This window comes from Onychomys torridus, chromosome 16, assembly GCF_903995425.1.
Source record: "Onychomys torridus chromosome 16, mOncTor1.1, whole genome shotgun sequence".
Lineage (NCBI taxonomy): Eukaryota > Metazoa > Chordata > Mammalia > Rodentia > Cricetidae > Onychomys > Onychomys torridus.
In genome coordinates this window covers 18,233,190-18,255,527 of record NC_050458.1, presented here as the reverse complement: position 1 = coordinate 18,255,527, position 22,338 = coordinate 18,233,190, and the positions used below count along the sequence as shown (strand labels likewise).

Below are 22,338 nucleotides of genomic sequence, written 5' to 3'. Positions count from 1 at the left end.
TGACAACCACTATTCTGTATTGCTTTCTCTTTGACTGCCTTTTAGATAATCTGTTGGGGAATATTATTTTAAGGTGTGTTACTTTTGTTTGCATTTGTTTAACTCTGTGAAGCTGTGATACTTTGCCTGTCTAAAACACCTGATGGTCTAATAAAGAACTGAATGGCCAATAGCAGGGCAGGAGAAAAAGGATAGGTGGGGCTGGCAAGCAGAGAGAATAAATAGGAAAAATCTGGGAGGAAGAAGTGTTAGCAGCCAGAAAAGGAGGAGAACATCAGGGGCCAGCTACACAGCAAGCCACAGAGTAAGAACTAATGAAAAGTATACAGAAATAGAGAAAGGTAAAAGCCCAAAGACAAAAGCTAGACTGAATAATTTAAGGAAAGCTGGCAAGAAACAAGCCAAGCTAAAGGCCAGGCATTTATAAGTAAGAATAAGTCTCCCTGAGTGATTTATTTGCGAGCAGGGTGGCAGAGGCCCCCAAAGAGAAAAGAGAAAAAACAACTAACAACAATAATTGACAAGTTGAGTAATTAGATTTTGAGGCAATGTCTTCAAGTGTCACCCGTATTGTTGTAACGTATGACAGACTTTCTCAAGACTTTATTTAAAAGATCTTTTATATGTCTATTGTATGTCTGTTTCTATGTATGTCTGTTTCTGTGTGTGGATGTGTTGGATCCTCTGGAGCTGGAGTGATAGATGGTTGAATCAACAGATGTGGGTTTTGGAAACCAAACTCTAGTCCCGAGTCATTTCTCCAAACAAGAATATCTTTTATTTATTCCTTGACAACTTGACATATGTATTCAATATATCTTTATTATCCCTGTTTCCAAATTCCACTCCACCACTCTTCCAATGCCCCAACACATCAGTACTCCATCTTTAACTTCATTGATACTTATTATTTTGTTTACTTTTTGTGTGTGTGTGTGTGTGTGTGTGTGTGTGTGTGTGTGTGTGTGTGACCTGCTGAGTCCAGTTAATGATCCCAGCTGGAAAGTGAGGATCTTGTGGTCTTGATCTTGTTCAAGGAGCCATAACTTCAGTGAGTTCATGAGTGCAATGACAACACCATGTCAAGAAGACAGCATTTCACAGACTTCAGCTCCCAGGTTCCTTCTGCCTCCTCCTATATGACATTTTTCTCAACCTTGTGTATGTGTATGGGGTTTGCTTTAGATGTCCCATCTAGGGCTGAACACCATGTTACCTTTCTGTTAGCACTTCACCAATTATGAGCGTCTGCAACGCTGCCCACTGCAGAAAGGGGCTTTTCTGGCCAAGGCTGAGTAACACTAATCTATGGGTACAGACAAATATTTAGAGCACAGTCTGACAGCATGTCCAGTAAGAACAGTAGTTGGCTCCCACCTATAGCCTTGGGCTTTTGACCAGGTCTGTAGTACTAGCCAGGAATTCCCTTCTTTGGAGCAGGCCTCAGGTTCAGTCATGAAGGTTGGTGTTGTAGAATCTGGGGTCCAGCCCTGGGTACTGATGTGTTTTCTCTCAGTGGCCTGCATGGTTCCTTCTTGATGAATACTGATGCTGAACTGCTTCTCATATGTATCCACCCTTGTTTTCTGTTAGGGATTAGCTCTAGGACCCTTCCTTAGATAATAAAGTTTCCAGTATGCTTAATTCCTCTTTGACCAAACAGTATAGTATCTACATGCAACCTATGAACATCCTTCTGAAAACTTGAAATCATTGCTTTACTCATTTGCCTAATATGTGAGTAATTGTTAATAGTTTATTACTAAGTGAATAATGAAGAGAAAAATGTCTGTAAATGTTGAATACAGACACATTCTTTCCCATATACTTTTGATCTGAAGTTGATTGAATCCCTACTCGTGGGGTCTGTGGATATGGAAGGCATATCCTTCTTGATGGTTTGAATAGCTTTTGGAGAAATTTTAAGGTTGGATTTTCTTTTTGTTTCTAATTTGCAAAATTCTTTGTAGTTATTAATCTCTCACTGGATAGTCATCTGCAAAATATATATTCTGTTCTGTGGGCTGCCTTTTCATTCTCTTGATCCCCCCCCCCCCTTTACTCTGTAGTTGGAAAATTTGATGTAATCTTGTTTAACTTTTGTTGCCTGTGCATTTAGTTACAAGAAGAAACTTGACGAACTTAATCTGAAACTTTCCCCTTGTTTCTTCTAGGAGTTTTACAGTTTTAAATAAACTGAGGTATTTATACAATTTAGAGTTAACTTTTGTATGTATGTAAAGTAAGGGTCCAGATTTCCTAGCCTTGGAGAAGAGATTCTTCCTTTTCCATTGAGTGGTCCTTGACCACATTGTTGATAAGTTGACCATATATAATGCTAGGGGTTGACTTCCAGACTTTCTTTTCTGTTATTCTGGTTCACTTTGTCTGTCCTCATACTTTAATCCCACTGAATGAGAATAAAGATGATTACCTAAATTCTTTGGTCAAATTATACCAGCTTTATTTTCTGTCAGATAGGGGTATATCCCTAAAGCAAGGTTTGAGAAAATAGCTTTGAACATAGGAGACAGTGGGGTTTATATAGTCCAAAAAACTGCAAGAGTAAGTTTTCAAGTGTTGGGAGATTTCCAGTGCCATTTTGGTTACATAGGAACTTCGCTGAACATTTCAAAATATGTTGACAGAACATCTTATCAGGGTGGAGGTTAGGATATAGGGTGTGGGACATGTCCAATTCCAGAAAGGACCTGGGGAAATTCCAGTTTTACAGAAAATAGGAATGAATTTATTTTGTCCTTGTAATAGATGGCTTCTACTCTTAAGATGGAGTCAGGCTGGTCCATCAGTACAAGAACATGCCTTAGGTTACTTAGCTTTGTGATGCCTTTTTTGTTTTGTTTTGAGATTGTCTTACTGTGTAGTTGTTAGCTGTCATGGAGTCTTTGTACCAGGCTATCCTGAAACACACAGAGCTCTTGCTACCTCTGCTTTCCTTATGCTTGGATTAAAGGTGTGCACCACCCTAATACAGTTTTGCATTTAGAAAGTGTGAGGTTTTCAGTTTGTTTTTCTCTTTCAAGACTGCCAGTATTTAGTGTTCTTGGAAATTCTTTGCATATTTAGACATTTGGTTTTTTGTTTTTTGTTTGTGGTTTTTCGAGACAGGGTTTCTCTGTAGCTTTGTGCCTTTCCTGGATCTTGCTCTGTAGACCAGGCTGGCCTCAAACTCACAGAGACCTGCCTGCCTCTTGCCTCCAGAGTGCTGGGATTAAAGACATGCGCCACCACTGCCCGCTAGACTTTTTTTTTCAAGATTGATTTATTTATGTATTTTATGTATATGAGTGCTCTGGCTAAATGTATGTTTGCATGCCAGAAGAGGGCATCAGATCCCCTTATAGATGGCTGTGAGCCACCATGTGGTTGCTGGGAATTGAACTCAGGACCTCTAGAAGAGCAGCCAGTGCTCTTAACTGCTGAGCCACCTCTCCAGCCTGCGTTTTTTAGACTTATTAAAATGTTTATAAAATATTAGAATTTTGATAGGGATTACATTGAATATGTAGGTCTCTGTGGGTAGTGATAACAGTCTTGTGTCTTCTCGGTTACATTTATTTCTAAATATTGTATATATGATGCTGTAAATTGGGGTAGTTTTCTTCTCATGCATTTCTTTTAAATATAACCTTTTTCCTTTTTCTTTCTTTCTTTCTATTTTTTTTCTTTTTTTTTTTGAGACATGGTTTCTCTGTGTAGCCATGGCTGTCCTAGAACTCGCTCTATAGACCAGAGAGCCTTAAACTCACAGAGATCTGCATGCCTCTACCTCCTGAGTGCTGGGATTAAAGGTGTGCATCACTACTGCTGGCTAAATGTAACTTAAAAAATATTTATTATTGCCAGAGGCATATGTGCCCCAGCATGTATGTGTAGGTTAGAGGTCAGTTTGACCTTTCCATCTCTCTGAATTTTGGAGATCCATCTCAGGTTGTTAGGCTTGATGCTAAGCATTTTCTCTACTGTGCCCTCTTATTGGTCCCTCATGATTTTTTATATTACTTTAACTCAATAAAATGTCACTATTTTATTTAGCCTCTTAGAGAAGCAAGTTGAACATATTACAAATGTAAAGTATATTCTTGCAGAGACTGATTTCATGGTATTGTCATTTATCTGGGTATAGTTTCCATTAACTTAGTATCTCTGGAAAATCGTGTGCCTTTTGTTTCAGACACCTGATTGCTTGCTTGTGTGTCATTTTGTAAACTTCTGTCTTTCTGTTTTAAATAGGCCTGTTTTCATTTGGATTACTGTAAACTTAAACACCTTTGGTAGGATTAATGTTGGGATTTGTGTGTAGATTCTTACAGCAATATCGGTAGAGATCAGTTTCTCTATTCAACATATCTGGAGATGCTTACTTGTAATTTAATATTCACTATTTCAGGACTAGGGGACAAACAGTTGTCAATACAGTTGCTTTCCCACAAATGAAGAGCTTTAGAGGTTTACTGAACCAGTGTGGTTGGTGTGAGTAGAAACCATCTCAGTATAATGTAGTTACCTGGTGTTGTTGGGTAGTTATTATTTTTAAAATAAAATTCTTTAGAATATAAAGAAATAATCTTTAGTCTAATTATGCTGTATAAAGTGTTACATAATAATTTTAGAACTTGACCATTGGAAGTTAACATGAGTTTGAGATAATTAAGGAGTTAGCATGTTCTTTAAGAAGCTTGTTTAAGGTTTTAACAGCTTCAAGATAAGAAGAAACTTTACTTAGCATTTAGTAATACTGGTAATTTTTAAGTCCTGGTCATTCTATCCTGTTCAGCACAGGATAGAATTTTTATCAGCGTATTTTCTGCATTAGGAAACTGAAGTGTGTGTCAGAGATTAAAATATATTGGATGTAAAACAGTATGATTTCATATCTAAAATCTTTATATGTAAAACAAATTTAAATTTCTTGGTTTACTTTTAAGAACTAATGAGAGGCTGGGAAGGTGGCTCAGTCTGTAAAGCGCCTGCCACATAAGCATTGAGGACCCAGGTTAGCTCCCCAGCACTCATGTAAAAGTGTGGCTCTGTGGTGCACGTCTGTAACTCTGTATCTCAGGGCAGGGGCATGGAGTAGAGGAAGGAGGGTCTGCACTGCACTGTCAGCTGTGAAGCTGAGTCGATGAGCTCCAGGTTCAATGAGAGACTCCTCCAAGTATAAGGCAGAGAGTGATTGGTGAGGACACCTGCCATTGGTCTCTGGTCTCAATGTGTGGGCAAACGTGCATACAACAAACACACACACAGAACTAATGAGAGTCACCACTTTCACTATGCATATGAGAGTGTAACCTAACACTTCATTTCTTCATAGCCTTAGGTGATAAGCTTGAATTTTAGGCTCAGTTACCTAAACCCATTTATTCTCTTAATCATCTTCCGAGTGTGGCCACTGTTAGATTTTTTTTTTTGTCAGACAAATAAAAAAAAATTTCTTACTTTGTTTGGGTATCTTAGATTTTTTTCTAGATGTGGGTCATTTTGTGTCATGGTAAAGGCTACTTGTTTTACTCACAGGTTTTCCATTATTCAATGCCCTCTTAAATCAGTATTTATTAAGGGACAGGTCTGTTCTTCTGCCACCCACTTTATGAAACTGAAATACCATGTATTTCATAGTTATAGTAATTATGTAATTTGGATTTCTTAAGAACTTTTTGTAGGAATATGGATTTGGTTTTTTGTTTTGGTGTCTCCTGTAAAATGAAGAATTTTAATCTGGTACAAATAAAATACTAGTAAACATTTAAACTAGGTTGACAAACTGATTTGTGTGCCTGCTGTTGTAAATAAGACTTATTGGAAGACCGTCCCATTTGTTTATGTATTTGTGGCTATATTCCTGCTACAGTTATTACAGTAATCCTACAGTTATTACAGTAATTCTTAGGTTTTGGCTCTTCGAAAAATTTTGACTGGTAATGTAACTTTCTTATTCCTTATTCTCTTCATCTTGTTTGGATTAAAAAATAAGGCAATAGTTCCTCTGTTTATTTTAAGTATGTGATTGGTGGTTATTGTTCAATGCTTATTTCTCCTGGATGTCCCATATACTGTTGTTACCCAAGTTTAGAATGGATTGTGAACACCAGAATCAACATTCTAATGCTACTGGATTGATTTCACTGGCAACCCTGGGAAGTATCACAGTAGATCGTTTTTGCTCTAATTTTAGTGCCTTTTCTTTTAAAGAAAAAAAAAAAAAAGACACACCGAGTTGTTGATGTTCAGGGGAACTAACTGTAAATAATAGGGTAGCAGTGTTCATAGGAGTCAACTTGTGACTGCATTGTAAAAGGTACTGCTGTTCATTCTGGAGCTCCTGTGACAATAAATAACCTATGAGCCAATTTCTATCAGATTCTGATACCTTTTGTTTAGCAGATGTTGATTGCTCATTTAGTGACTGTGAGAAGCGTGGTGAAGAGTTTCCTTAGGATAAAACTGTTTGCCTAGTGTTTTCTTGGATTGTGTTACTGGACAGAGTGTAAAACCTAGAAATGTGTCTCTTGTTTCTGTTATTCACAGGTTTTTTGTTTTTGTTTTTTTTTTTAATTCAACGTAGGTAACTCTTTGGTCCAAATTTTGTTAAGCTTATATTAGAGAATTTGCTTTTTGATGACAGTGAGGTAACTAACTCATTAGAGAATATTTGCTTTTTTAAAATGTGAGTAAAAAAACCCTCAAGTTAAAATTCCCATTAGGGGGCACTATTATCAAGCTTAGAACTAGAGACTAATTTGTTTTCTCAGACATACAACCCGAGGCTTGCTAACAGCGAAAAATATTTTCATCTGATAAGATTCAGCCTTTTTATACAACTGAATTCCTTAAATATGTTATAAAGTGCACTGAATTAAACACAGATTCAATAACTCACTGTCCTGTTTTTCAGCAGACTAAATCATTTTAATATTGCAGGTGTTATAAAAAGCTTACCTTCTGCGTCAGAGCCAAATTCATAATTTTTATATTTGGAATGGACAAAGTTTTCATTTTGCTGGCCTCAGGTTAGTCGCAGAGTGGTCACTGGCCTCCCGAATCAGTCTCCTTACCAAGGAAGCAGGGAAGTGGGTAGGGGAACGACTAGACGTCCTACTCTGTGTAGTTGGCAGATACTGCAAAGATAGCAAGTCTATGTGATGCTCAGACCTGTAGTTTATTTGGGTAATTTTTGTTGTACCAGAATTGTTTTCTTTGTTAGAAGTTTAGTGTTAATTTAAGAAATACTAGTATAGATTGTTCTGCAGAATTAGGTTAAAACAAATTTTTTTTTTTTTCAGACAGAAAGTGATGGGACTTTTAAAAAAAAAGCCTAATGAAAGTAGGGTGCTTTCAGAGTAGCTTTTCGAAGTTGAGGTGCTGTTTGTATCACTGGGTTTAGGGAGAATGAAGTTTGGGTTTCGAGATTTGCAGTGCTCTGTGTAAGAATCCGTATGCCATGGTGGAGACGGTCTTGGCTTAGTTACTTGTTGCCTGGTCTCCTTCCTTCCCTTTTCTTAGGTTGCCCGAATTGCAAACTGGAGCCAGAACTGCTCGAAACCTAGAGGGGGGGCTCCTCCTTCAGTCTGTGTTGTCTCCTCAGAATTCAGAGTGTGCTCAGGACAGAGAGCACCGTCGATAATTTTCAGACAGATGGAGACATTTTGTGCAAAGATGGGCTGTTTGCTTATTATTTTGTTGATTCGCTTATCTGTAGTTAGTAATCACTATGGTCTTTTCAGGAGATTTATTCTGAAAAGAAATCTGCTTATTTTGTTATCCTTCCTTCCTTCCTTCCTTCCTTCCTCTCTCTCTCTCCCTCCCTCCCTCCTTCCCTCCCTCTTTCCTTTCCTTTCCTTTCCTCTTCCTTTTCTTTCTTTTCCTTTCTTTTTTTAAACAAAGAACCTTTCTTGGTAGAATTAGGCAATTCTTTCCTTGGTACAAATATTAGACACTTTGAAGCTTGTTGGAAAGATCGGGACATTTTTACTTAGTGACTTCAAGTCTTCAAGTGCAAATGTGATAAAATGCTTCATATATTTCAGGGGGAAAAAGATTGCCCACGGTAATTTCTTTCAGCATTTATGTGGAAGTGACATTGTACAGATAGTGAAATAAGATAGAAAGATGGCAAATCCTGTTATAGCCGTGAAAGGTTTTAAGTAGGAGAGACAAGTGTGTCAATAAGAAAGTTTGAGATGTACTTGATACATCTGGATAGAGGTGGAGAAAATGGTAGAAGGATCAGATATCAGTGTGGTTTCTTATTTGGGGTGACCTCACAGGAGCGAAGTTTGAATTTATAGGTAGATGTCAGTTGCAATTTTAAGTAATTGTTAAAGAAAGTAATATATTCTTAGTGTATTCTAATTATCCACATTTGTGGGACATGGTAAGTGCAGACATCTCAAGAAATAAAGAGCAAACTAATGTGATTATTTGACTTGGCATTTAGTAAGAGAAAGTTGTATGCCTTGACAGTGCTTCGGATGAGGCTGCTCCTGTAGTACGTAGTGCAAGAAACTTCTGATAAGCAAGGGGCTGTGCAGTGTCAAGTCTGTGAAAATGTTAGTCCATAGCTCTATTTAAAATACTTAGTAAAGTGTTTAGTACATTGTAAATATCTAATAAATAGTTCGTTTTCACATTGTATAGGCAGCAAACCATGGAACTATATACTAAATTATAATTCTGGTTTTGTTTTTGTTATTCATGATAGTGTTTGAAATGTTAAATCTTAAATATTTAATGATTTTCTGGTGACTGTTTAGAGCAGTGAACTGATTTAGATTAATGCCCTACCAAACTGTTTTGATCATTCAGACAAGCTGTTTGTGAGTTAGACTTTAAATGATGTGTTTCCTTTTTGGTTCATTAAGGTGATTAGAAAATGAGAAAATCTAAATGTGAAACTGAAATCTCAGTATATTCAGCTCTCTCTCTCTCTCTCTCTCTCTCTCTTTTGAGTTTTTCAAGAATAACTGCAAAAGTGTGGGCAAAATCTGGCTTCATTTTAAAACTTTTGAAAGTGTCATTGTACTTATTTCATGTTTTAAATTTCACTTTTAAAAAATGAGTTGAGAGGAAAATCAGTGTGAGGAAGGATGCACTACTGAAAATGTGGTCCACGTGAAAGGCTTTTCTGCTTAAAGAAACTGAAAGCGCTTTACCCTGTCCTTCAGCGGTCCCCAAAGCGTAAGTGCTATGGTTTGGAAAGAAGCCAAGGAAAACCTGTTTGAATTTTGTGCAGACTTAAAGTAATGCTGTAAGATTTGAAAATTACAGGTGGATATAGTACTTAAATAGTATTTAAAATTCCTAAGTTTCCCAAGTCTAAAAAACCGTAATCCTTAAATTACCGTTCCCAGTGGTTTAAATTTTAATTAAATAAAACCTGTTTTACTTTTGACCCACAACAACTCTAGGTAAAGATAGTTGAATTATTGCTAAACTTCAGGCTGATATCCATTAAAAATGAACTATTTAATACTAATTAAAATGTCAAAAAGCCGCAATTAGGGTATGTAAGCAAAGGTCCTTGTTACTCTGTTTTTTCTATAAACCGTTTCCTAAGAAGCAAGTTTAAGCTCGCTCCCTATTTTGCCCAGAAGTGTTGCCTAATTTCAGTCTTCCAATTAAATATATTACCTAATCTGTGAATTTTATATAGTGCTAGGTTAACTATAATTAGATTTGATTTGTTTGATTCTGATGTTGCATATTCCAGAGCTATCTCAATCAAGAACATAAAATCTGTTTGTAAATTAACCTTTCTCTGTTGAAATTTTTATAGGTCTGCATACCCAGTCTACTTGAGACTGCGCTGAGTAAGCTTTGCAGACCTTACCATTTCCAACATAAGTATTATTTATTGCCTTTTAAAAACCGGTAACTTTGACTTGGTAAATTTAATCTACTTTCCAATAGAGTGAAGCACAGGAGCAATGTTTGTTTTGACCTAGTATCATAGTATAGATTTATACACCTGGATCACGTCCTGGCCATACCCGGTGCACATTTACTGTTGTTTCTTCTGACATCTAGCCTTCAGACATCTTTTAATATGCAGACAGCCTCTGCTTAAATAGGGAGAGGATTGTATTTTTATTTCAGCAGTCTTAGCAGACATATGTCCACAGGTGTTCTGTTTTACAGAACTAGATAGGTGGTGATGCTGTATGCATGTTTGATAGCGGGTAACTAACCTTAGAGCCAGCAACCATGACAGTAGGAGTCTGGCTGCAGCGCCTCCTTGGGACTCTTGGGATTTGTGACCTGCCATTAGCCTGAGCAGGCTGCAAGGTTGACAGCAGTAGCACCAGCTGGACGCCCCTGTTGTCCTTAGGCTTGACAGCTTCCAAGCTCTGTTTATACCCATCCCTCCCCCATCTCATGAAATTGATTGATATTTGAATGAAAACTGTAGACCTGCCATTTTTGATGGCTCCAGCTTACCACATCTCTACTATGGATTTTTTTTGGGGGGGAAAGGGAAAGGCTGGAATAGTATTATTTAAGGAACTTAGCTGTTCTAAGTGGCACATTAGGCTTGAAACACGAGGAAGCCTAATAGATGATGTTAGTAAATCAGGAGTAAATCTAGATTCATTCTTTCTTTCTTTCTTTCTTTCTTTCTTTCTTTCTTTCTTTCTTTCTTTCTTTCTTTCTTTCTTTCTTTCTTTCTTTCCTTCCTTCCTTCCTTCCTTCCTTCCTTCCTTCCTTCCTTCCTTCCTGTCTGTCTATCTATCTATCTATCTATCTCCATCCATCCATCCATCCATCCATCCATCCATCCATCCATCCATCCATCTATAAATATGTGGGAGAATGAGTTGGGGAGAATGGAAAATATATCTGCAAAGCTCTACATCAAATCTGTGATTTAAAATGATTCTATGTATAACAATAATTCTTGAAAATATTAAAATTGGATCATCCTTGCTCTGTATTACTAGACATATATTTTACTTCTTCTTGTAGCCTCATTTAGTAACAACTCCCAATGCTTTAACTGTATTTTGTGTGTTTAATTTATTGTTGCTTGTTTTTTGAGACAATGCCTTATGTAGCTTAGCCTGACCTGGAAATATTAATGTAGCCAAGCATCTCCTCAAACTTGTCATCCTCCTGTCTCTACTTCCTAGAGGTGCTAGGATTACAAACAGGAGATGTAGTACCAGCTGGCTTAGTTTTCCAAGTGTATTACTAAAGTTCCTGGTGTTGTGACTTATCTCTCTTTAACATTTTATAATTTGGTTTATCTTCTATCAACAGCCCCCCCCCCCCCATGTTGCTAAAACAGAACATTAGGAAGATTCAGTACTAGAGCAAGGTGAAGGATTAGCTGGAGCATAGTAAAGTGATGCTTGACACTGACTAGTCCGTTCCTGTGGTGGTGAAATAAGGAAAGGAGTTGGAAGGTAGGCATGGCATGCTCAGATCTCAGTGACTCTCTGGGTGCTTCCTCCTGGTTTAGCAGGTACTGGATGCTCGTGGCAGCAAGACTGATACTGTTTTCTCAGAGTCTAGCTTTGTGTCTCTTTTCAGATTGTCTTCTCCTACAGAACACTGATTAGAAAAAAATACTAGTAGCTAATTATAGGAACTGCACACATATACTATTATAGTTTTCATTGGGAAAATTTCTCAAAGACACACATTCCCATCACCAGCCTTTGAAAGGCATGAAAGGAAGGAAATCCAGACTGAGCTTCTCAGTAGTTCTGGCTCTCTGGTACTGTTCTAGATTTGCCACCAGCTGTCATCTTTCCTCCAGCTAGTTTTCACATCTGTAATATAGGTCCTTGTGGGAACTTTCCAAATCTTTAGCAAGTGGGAAATTGAGGAACTGGAAGCACAGGGTTAAATAAGTAGTGGTAGAAGCCCCGGTAGCATGCCTTTGCCCCGAGATCCAGTTTAGGAGAGCTGGGGTGAGCCTGCTGCTTTGTCAGAATCATTGTCTGTGAGGGGTGAAGACACTGAAGTTGGCTTGTAGGCATGATGTGTTCACTTGAAGCACTGCTTGGTGTTATCATTTATTGTTACTACTGCCACAGCTGGAGCCAGATGGTTGTTGAATTTAACCGAGATCTCAGAATATGTAGTAAGTTTGTGTATGTGTGCCATAGACATTAAAAATCCAGGGCAGCTCTAAGCTTCACATTAACCATAAAGTAGTGGTGGCTGAATCACGTCAGCTCAGACATTCTAAACACAGTTGCTTGAAAGTCAGCATAGCCTCTAGTATTTGCTACACAGAACGGAGAAATTAATGAAAGTATAGATTGAGCTGAGTAGGGCGAGTTCTTATTAAATGCCATGGACTGCATTTCCAAATAGCTTGAATAGATGGTTTTACTTAATGTAAGTTGGTGGTTGACTGATGGCCCAGGCTTTCTAGAATACATTGCTTTGCAGATGACTTGAACAGACAGTACTGATGTAGCCTGTCATGTGAATTTCCTTCTTTACTGAGTACACAGTATGGTTCAGTGATATGTTGTGCAATGCTTCCAGTCTGCTGCTTCTGCCATCTGGGCAGACAGAATGAAAGAGAAGAAAGCACGGGAAGGAGATGGATCCCTCAGCTGTAAGGAATCTGTGTGAACACTGGGTGCCACTCATGGCACACTGAGCTGTGGCAACTGTCTTTGTAACCATCGAAGTCGCTGTGTGTAAAATGGAGGTCTGTAATGTGAACAAGCTCTCACAATCATTTTTGGATGTCCTGGAACTTGTGGTTGAGACAGACTAGTCCAGCACCTAAAACATTCACAGCCAGACAAAAGGCCATCAGCTCATTATTTCACTGTTCTTCAGCCAGTCCTTCACCCCGTTCTAGTCCGGAATCTTCCTAATGATTTCTTTTTACCAGTGTTTTAGTGGGTGGGGTTGAGCTGTTGGAAGAAGTCAGATAAAACCATTTCTTCCTTTTTAAAATACAGTCTTTCTGTTGCTCCAGTCTTTGGCACAAGTGCTGAGGTAGATGTAATAACCACTGGCACTTTAACTTTAGTGAAATCTTTTTGGAGCCAAATTATACTCTAAAGCAAATTTCCCAAGACATTTAAGATCTGTTTTAAAAGGCAACAGGACATACAGATGGGAAAATTGCTTCAACCCTTACAAGTTGTACCAATGGGGAACTTTATGAATGATGTGGTTGTATTTGGGGTAAGCTGACACTTTTGTTAGTGGAGACATCTCTCATTTTAATCTTGAGGATTGTGAGGCAAGTTTTTGTGCTTATGTTTGCTTTTTATGCTGCAGTTTCTTGTTATTATCATAAAACGTGTGAGCCCTGACTAAACTGTGCTAACCGTGGTCATCTGGAACCTCCTTAGGAATTAACATAGCCTTGAGTAGATGGTTAATAGTACAAAGCCACTGTGGTTTCTGAGGCTTACCAACTATGCTCTAGTTCTGAAACATTCAAAATGAGACCCACTCTGTCTTTTTACCTTTTTTGCAAAAAGAGTTATCTTATCAGAAAACATGGTAACTTAAGCAGATCCATAAATGAGAGGAATTAATAACAGAAAGTTGTTGTTGACACCAGGAAGTAGGATAAATAGTGCAGTGTGGTAATAGGGACCACATATGATAAGGCCAAGCCACCTGGGTTTTATTAGGCTGCTTGATACTTTGATCACAGTATTATTTCAAGGCTTGTCTATTTAAATTGCTAAGGTTTCTTGTCATCTTGTGATTTAGACCACAATTTCTTTCATTGCAAAGAGGTTTTTTTGGGGGGGTTGTTTTGTATTTTTTTTAAAAGAAAGATTCTGGCCAAGCCAGAATTTGGAGGAGGTGCAAGTTTAACAGCTAGAAGAACCTTAGAACAAGGAAAGCATTACACAAAGACTTGAAAGCCCCTGGCTCTCAGCTTCATCTGACCTCTGCAGTTTCTGCTTAGACCATAATTACACTTCATATGGTAGGGATGCTGAAGGGTGACTGGATAACTCAATTAATTATTGTTTGATATAAATATATGCATTTAAAACATGTAGCTCATGTTTTAAGAAGGTACTGCTGCTCTCAGCTTTCCCTCCCAACTGTTAAGTGGTTTTGATGAACATCTTCAAGAACTTATGGAATGATTTTTAACTGCTTCAGCCATAATGACTGAATTATACTAATCACAGAACTTAATTTGCTTGATAAATTGTCTTGCTTTGCCTTTGAACCTAAAATATTTAAACTTCAGTTAGCTTAATGTCAGTAAATGAAATTTTTATTCATCAAAACCATCAGAATTTCCTTCCACTAATTTTCTTTATCATAAAAATAGTCTTTTCACTGATATTTAATGGTTTCTTGGTTCCGTGTTAAATGCTTTAGCTTGGGAACACGTTCTGAGTAGTGAAGGGAGGATAGTAGCTTAAGACACTGTACTATTAGCATAGTAGTAAGGAAGTTCACTCAGCAGTGTGCTAACATTTACATGTAGTACACTTCGAACATTGATTCACATTCCCGCTAATTATCATTGTTTTGATATTTGAGTACTCTGTTACAACTGCTATAATTTTACCTCTAAGTTTCCATTTCCCCATGTAACTTAAGCTGGGTTAAAAACATTTAAGAATGTAAATCTTTGATTTGCTCTTGGTAGTAAAAGGAATATGTGGAATTGATATCCAGTATTACTTTTATTTTCTTTGATCAGAAAAAGGAGGAAAAAAATAAAATTAGGTAAAACACTTGAATATTGGAAAGATTGCTTACCAAGAGCTATGATATTCTTGTTTTTGAAAGTAGGGCTATATTTTAACTTGTCATATACAGCTTGTAGAATCAAGAAAGATGAACTTGAACAAAAGATTGAGGCATAGATTAGGAACATATATTGATACAGCATAGAAGAAGATTTGTTAGTTGAAGCAGAGATTTACTTATATAATAGACTGAAAATAGAAGGTAGAGTCAGGTTCTAGAAGATTTGAAAATGAAATATAGTCTTGAAGTAGTAGCCAGCCTGTGTCCTGTAGCTTAGGTGTGATAGTGTGAAACCAGCATTTTGTGGCTTACAGAGGGACATCAGAAGGAACAGGAGACCTTGAGTGAAATAGCTAATAATCATAAGTTATTACTAGAGAGATCGAAGAACAGATAAGGTGGGGCTAGAAGCTTATTACCAAATAACTCCAGTGCCTGACATGTTCCAGAAGAATTAAATTTTAATTAATTATCCTCTCCTTTTAAAAATATTTCATAAAAAACACCCGTGATAATGGTACGTGTTAAAGAGCAGATGGGTGAAGTAAATGAAAGCAATTGGTAACAGGCCAGGAGGTTCATATGTTTAGCAATAACAATATCATCTCTACTGAAATGAAGTATTTAGTGTTTTTAAATTCAGTAATTGGAGAAAATGGTTTAGGTCATTTAAAATATATACAGAATGTGGAATAGTCAAGTGTGGTGCAGATGTGAGCCGATACTTTTAGGGCTAGCTTCTAGAAAGATGATTATTAAGCTTCAAACAGGTCAGACCTACCTACTAAAAATAGAAAGAGGATGCTATTTCCCAGTTACGCCATCTCAGATACAGTTTTAGCAACTTGTTGACCTGAGTGATTTGTTTTATGGGTATTTACTAGGGCTGTCTATCTTTGGACCTTCACTATGGTAAGGGATTCCACAGTCAAGTGGAACAGAAAACATTAGACTGTAATGTAATGACAGTGTGCCAAGTGGAAGAGCCGAACAAATGTACTTGTGGACAGTGACTCTTGTATGAAAGGCACATCCAGATGACAGCTGAGGGATGAAAAGAACTAAGCCAGCAGTGGTGGCTGCTGCCTGTAATTCCAGTACTTGGGTGGCTGATGCAGGAGGATCACTGTAAGTTCTAGGTTATGAGTACCAGGGCAGCCTGGGCTACAGAGTCGGATCCTATATGAACAGACAGACAGACAGACAGACAAAGCTACTGTTCAGAGCCAGGACGAGAGGAAGAACAAGTGCAGAGACCCTGCACTGGGCTGCTGTCGCTTAGTCTTTTTGGCTGGGAAGCAAGGTGCTGTTGTTATTCAGAGCCCCAGAGGATGGTCATGCTCTCCGTAATTCCACGACTCATCTAAGACTGTCCCTCTGCTCTTGCCTTTTGACATTTGAAATGTTTATGGAAACCCAGGGTGGGAATCTGATTTATTGGTGATGGTATTTATTCTAAGAAAGCTTAATGGCTGCTTAGATAACCTTCATAAGCCAGAATATCTGGAGTCTTTTTAAAAGGTGCTTAAATAATAATAATCTTACACTAAACTCCAGATACACATGCAAATTTCACCTTTTTTTTTTTTTTTTTTTTTTTTTTTTTCATTTTTAACCAATACCCTTTGCCTTTCTGGGACTTGGATGTAGGCTACACATTTTATTTAGTTGTCTTTTTTTTTTTTAATTCTCTTTGGTTTCTTACTGTTTATATTTTCTGTTTAATAATCTGGGCAGCCTTGAGGACTATGATTATGTTTTTATGATATGTCTCTCATTTTAAATTTTTGAATATTTTTTCATAATCATACTAGAGTTTCAGGTTTTTTGTTTTGTTTTGATACAGGGTCTCCCAGAGTCTCATTGTGTTGCCCTGGTTGGTGTGGACCTCTCTATGTAGATGAAGCTGGGCTCAAATTTGTAGAGGTCCACTTGGCTCTACCACTCCAGTACTGGATTAGAAGCTTTTGCCACCACCCCCATGGAATAATCCCCTCTATTCATTCAGGAGAGGAACATCATAGCTATATAGTATCACTGAGGATGCTGGCCTTGTTCCTCGTGGTTTAAGGTCTCATCTAATGTCTGAGTCACTGAATATGTTAGAAATCTTTGTAACCTAGGAAAGCATTGGGATATGAATTCTTTAATCAAGAAATCAGAAGTTCATTTTTTGCATGTGATATTTTAGATAGCTTTCTTGCACTGTTTATTGCTAATATCTAATATTGATAATGTATATCTTTGCCTTATGTATCTTCATACAAATGGAAGTTATATATGTCTTGGTCATAATATTATGTAAATTTCCATAGGTGGCATAGCATGTATCTTTGACAGAGTTTGAATTAGATTTAGTCAATCAACACACCAGCATGATACTTGGTAACATTTCTGAAATGTTACTGGTATAGTTGGTTCCTGCTGCAAAGTATCATTTATATCAGGAAACGCTACAGACATAATTTGAGATAAACAGTTTGGGTCACTGACACAAACTGTCAATGTGAGAGCTGTAGAAGATGATTATTTAAATAATACTTGAAATGCTTTCCTTATAAAAGCTCTTATAATGGGGTTGTTTTCTCTGGGGATAATTGAAACTTTTCAGTTTGATGTCTTTCAGTTAAAAAATAAGAAAGGAAATACTGAAGGTTTAGAATCACTCTTTTGATTTCCCTTTACTGCGGCTTTTCTTCATCATCTGTTTAGGTCTTGGTCCCAGGGATCTCCTCATATTTGTTGACTAATCCTACTCTGAGTATGAAACAAACTAGCAGCTATGTTCATTAATAGTAACACCAACACTATTAACTTATTTTTTACTACTGTTAGGTACTAGCTGTAAGTAATAAACCTATCTTTTAAATTGGGATAGAGCATTGAAAAGTAAAAGACCTGGCCATAGAGGTTAGCTTGGAAGGTAGTTATCTTTGTAGTCTTGTTCATTACCATTAATGTATTGATAATGCTAACATTCTAAGCATAGTGGTAACGTTTGACATCAACCCAACATTCTGTTGAGCTTAGTAAGTATCTGTTTAATCCGCAAGATTTATATGAAACTTGGTTCCTGCTATTTCAGTCCATTTGTAGAGTAAGATTTTAAATAGGAGAAATTAAATAACAAACATGGCAGAAGGCAGTACATGTTGACCCTTAATTCGAAATGCTTAGGACCAGAGTACTCTGGATCTTGGGTTTTTGTTTTGTGAATATTTGCATGGATATTACAGACTGAACATCCCTACTCCAAAAATCCAAAATCTGAAATTCCTAAAGCATTTTGAGTACTAATAAGACACTCTGATTGGTAGTGTTTGACCTATATGCATTGGGGACCTGGCCTTGATCCCTAGATTCGAGCTGGGTCTTGAAGACAGATGCTTCCTGTTCTTAACTTATTCTGCCAGCTGTACTGAAGCACGTGTTTACCACACAAATGCAGCCTACCTTGTTCTTAGATAGTGATTACTCTCCACCCCCACCCCAATTAACCCCTGCTTCTATTTCAAGGCTCAGTTTAGATATTGTCCCCAGACCCCACACACATAGCCCTAGCTGCATATTCTCACAGATCACCAGCTTATCTTCCCATTTACCAGAATACATACTCTGAAACTGGATTTGCAGAGTTTGCCAAGATAGTACACTCCTGGCATAGCCTTTTGTCAGCTTTTCTTAAATGTCTTATCTTTTCCCACATGGAGACACTATTTCTGACATCCCTGGTTTTGGGGTAGGGGTGTTGGAGACAGCATCTCACTGTATAGCGCAGGCTGGCCTTGAACTTGATATTCCTGCCTGAATCTCCAAGAGTGCTGGAGTTACAGGTAGAAATGACTCCATAGTAATGGCCACATCTAAACATCCATAGAGGGTCATGTTCTTGTAATGACCTGTTTATCACTGGGCCCCAGAGGACGTGGTCAGCAAGTTAACAGCCCACTCAACTAAGAAATTGCTGGTGTATTACCAGAAACTAAACTGTAGGTTATAATTAGATTTCTCCAGGTTTTCTCTCTCAAGTTTTCTCTGTCTTTTATCTGTCACAGGGTCCAGTCTAGGATACTGTGTTACATTTAGTCATTATAGCTCTTGTGTCCTCTAGTTTGTGTATTTTCTTTCTTTGTCTGAAGTTGACATATTTATTTTTATCAGTTATTTTGTATGTCTGCCAGTTTGGGTTTCTTTGTATTCTCACGGTTGTGTTGAGATTTGATTTGATGGAGAAAGTGGTGAAGTCCATTTCCCCATTGCTCCCATCCGGGGCAGTGCTTCCTAGCACACATTGATAGCCATGGCCGTTAGGTCATGTGGTTTTGGCTGTTACTGTTAGTTTTCTCCACTGAACAGTTAGTGTTTTTCTCTTCCCATACTTATCTAAATGCAGCTTGCACTCAGGATGGGGATTAAATTCCATGTCTCTGTGGGAGGAATATCAAAGACCTATAGATACATGAAAAGCGATCCATAACTAATAAATATTATGAGGACTGTCAGATCCTATCTTTTCAGTTATTACTCACTTCTGCTAGACCAGGTTCTCATTGAACTCATGGGCTGATACTTATTTATAGCTTCCCCTGTGTGTAGAACAGTAGAATGAATTATATGCTAAATAAAATACCTGTTGAGTTGAAAGGGGGAGAGTGTAAATTCCATACATGCAAAGGTGGTGGAATTTGGCATACAGGTAGGTAATAGGCAGATGTTGTTTTTTTTCCATCTGACATGAATGTATTTCAATAGCTTCCTTTGTTTTAAATTTATTTGAAATTAAGCAGTTTTTTTTTTTAAGTTCTCTAATTTTATCATTCTTTTCAGTTTTGAAGGACAAGCTTTAGCTTTTTGACAGTATGAGTAGGCCAGAAGTCTTAGGATTAAAGACAGTTGGTTGAATCTTTTGAGTATACCCTACATTTTAGAAGGGTGGATTCAATTTGGGAAAGCTTATAATTTGGTAAATTAGCAGTGATAGGACCTCCCTCCCACAAAGGTGTTTAAAAGTTCCAGTGCTGTGTTTAACCTAGGATTTGCAATGTAAATGGACTCTCTGAACCTCAGGCACACTAAATTTAACTCCTGCAGTCCATGCCAGCTTTCTTATGGATTGCTGTTTGACTTCTTTTCAAGCTGCAGGTATCTTTGGTTTTCTGCCTTCCTCTTTGGGACAAGCCTGTTGGTTGACCCACTAGGAACAGAAACAGTAAGCCATGCTCGAATGTAACATTTGGCTGTTTTTGTTTGTTTGTTTGTTTGTTTTTTTGTTTGTTGTTTGTTTTTTAAATTAAGTAGCAACTAAAACATAGCACTTTTCCTTACAAGCATAACTGGGCCTGGGCATTGGTGGGGCACATGTTTAAAACACCAGCCCTTGGTGGGCAGAGCCAGGTGAATCTTTGAGTTTGAGGCCAGCTTAGTCTATAGAGCCAATCCCAGGGCTACATGGTTTTAAACAAAACATGTTTACATGCATGAAAACTGCAGGAAATTGGTAAGTGGCTATAATCCATGGCTGTCACCCTGTGAAGGTCTTCTTTTTCTATCTGCTTTCCTTTCTTGGTAAACTGCTGTTAAATCTGGAGCTAGAGTCATTATCAATGGCCACTGAAGACTGGTCAAGATGTTCTGTCTTCTGTTTCATCATTTCCATTTAAAAATTATCCATTGTCGGGATTAAAGATTTTTGTGAATTCAAGGCCAGCCTGGTCTACAAAGTGAGTTCCAGGACAGCTTTACACAGAGAAACCCTGTCTCAAAAAAAAAAAAAAAAAAAAAAACCCCAAACAAAAAACAAGCAAAAAACACCCTAACCCCCCCCAAAACAAACAAACAGAAAACAAAAACAAAAAACACAAACAAGCAAACAAATAAATAAATTAGCTAGCTAGCTGCTAGAATGCTGGGAATGGTAGTACTCACCTGTGCAGCACTCAGGACAGATCTTTGTGAGTTGGAGGCCAGCCTGATCTACATAGTAAGTTGTTGTACAGCCAAAGTTGTAACCGCCCTCCCCCCCAAACCCTCAATGACTGCTGTACAGAGAGATTTGAGGTGAAAGTTAAGTGCAGAGTTTAGTGTTTTACTGACAAGTTATTGAAAAATTGACCATGAGTGAAAATGTAAATTAATTTCATCAAATAAATAACACTATATATAATTCATAAAATATCAAAGTGGTGTGAATTAAGAATGGTTAATGTGGTCAGTAGTGAAGAGCACTAGAATTTAAGAATTCAAGCACCCGAGGACTTTTTGGGCTAGGCTTTTGAAGATTGGAAAATTCTGAATAAGATGTATATGGTTTACCTCCTTGAATAATAAATGTGTCAAATTTGTATCAGTTTGACATTATTATAATTACTTAGCATGGGAAATCATAGTTTCCTAGTTCACTGAGGTGCATTTAACTGTGATCTTAGTTTGAAGATAATGCTGTTTATCCTTTGGGTGGTTCTGGGGATTAAGAAATTTAACTGATCTGAGTTTCATGATAATACTGTCTGTCCTTTGGGTTGTTCTGGGGATTAGGAAAGAACACAGGTAAACCATTGAGACAATGAATGGTGCATGCTTTTCTTTCTTTCTTTCTTTTTTTTTTTTCAAACAAAGGACCTAGACATATGTGCCTGGAGGTATTTGAACTATACAGACTCCATCTTCCACCAGAGCATAATTTAACTTAATCAGTGGAGATTATACTTACCAAATTTCAGGCCCAAGACTTGCTGAGTAGATTAATTTTAATGTATACGTATAATTTAATCTTATTTTACTTTAACCTGTATTGTTAATGTCATCATGGTGTTTACTAAGTTACTGTTTAGTATCTGTTTTCAACACTGACTTTCTCAGTGTTGGTTGAACCTCATTATTTTGAGCCTTAGTCTCAGAAGGAGGGTTTTAAAAGATGAAACATTTTATGTTAAACATACTTCTGTAAATTTCTGTTTTACATGACAGCTGACCCATGACAGTGAGATTTATCATTCTGGTTTTCAGATTGGAATTTTAGTGAAGTTGTAGTGAATTAGCCACACAGGCTACTCTGTTCAGCATCCAGTGTCCACTTACAATCCAGCAGTAGTGTTTTTGTTCAACATTATATGTGTGGTGCCGTTTGAAAGTGTTGAAAACATTTCTGGGGGTGGGGAACGGTCCTAAGAAGGCGCCCTCCCCAATCTGGGGAGGCTGTTCTGCTAACTCTGTACATTACAATTATGAATAGGAAATTTTTAAACCTTTTCAACATAAAAATGATTAAAGGATTAAAAATACAGTTTTCTCCAAATTAAGCATTATGGTTTTGCTTTTACTTTATCTGTTTTTGGTTATGTATCACAGTCAAATTGAGTCTTTTTAATGCCCTTAGATATTACTCTGTCATTGTCACAGACCATCCTAAAATCTTCGTGCTCATGAAACAACATTTTTGCTTAATTGTGTGTTTTCTGGACACAAACTCTGAGTATTTAAAGACTTAAATCTTAAGGACATATAGATCATCTTAATTTTATTCCCGAGCAGAAAGAGTTATATAGAATAATTTTACTGCTATAAAGTTAACTTAAACTTTAAAAAAAAAAACAACAATTTATTTGTATTTTA

General features: G+C 37.4%; 1 protein-coding gene across 1 annotated transcript in view; it reads left to right on the top strand.

Moving 5' to 3' along the window:
- The window catches only part of Eif3h (eukaryotic translation initiation factor 3 subunit H), a 94,033-nt gene that overhangs the window by 27,859 nt on the left and 43,836 nt on the right, over positions 1-22,338 (top strand). The gene's annotated exons all lie outside the window — the stretch shown is intronic.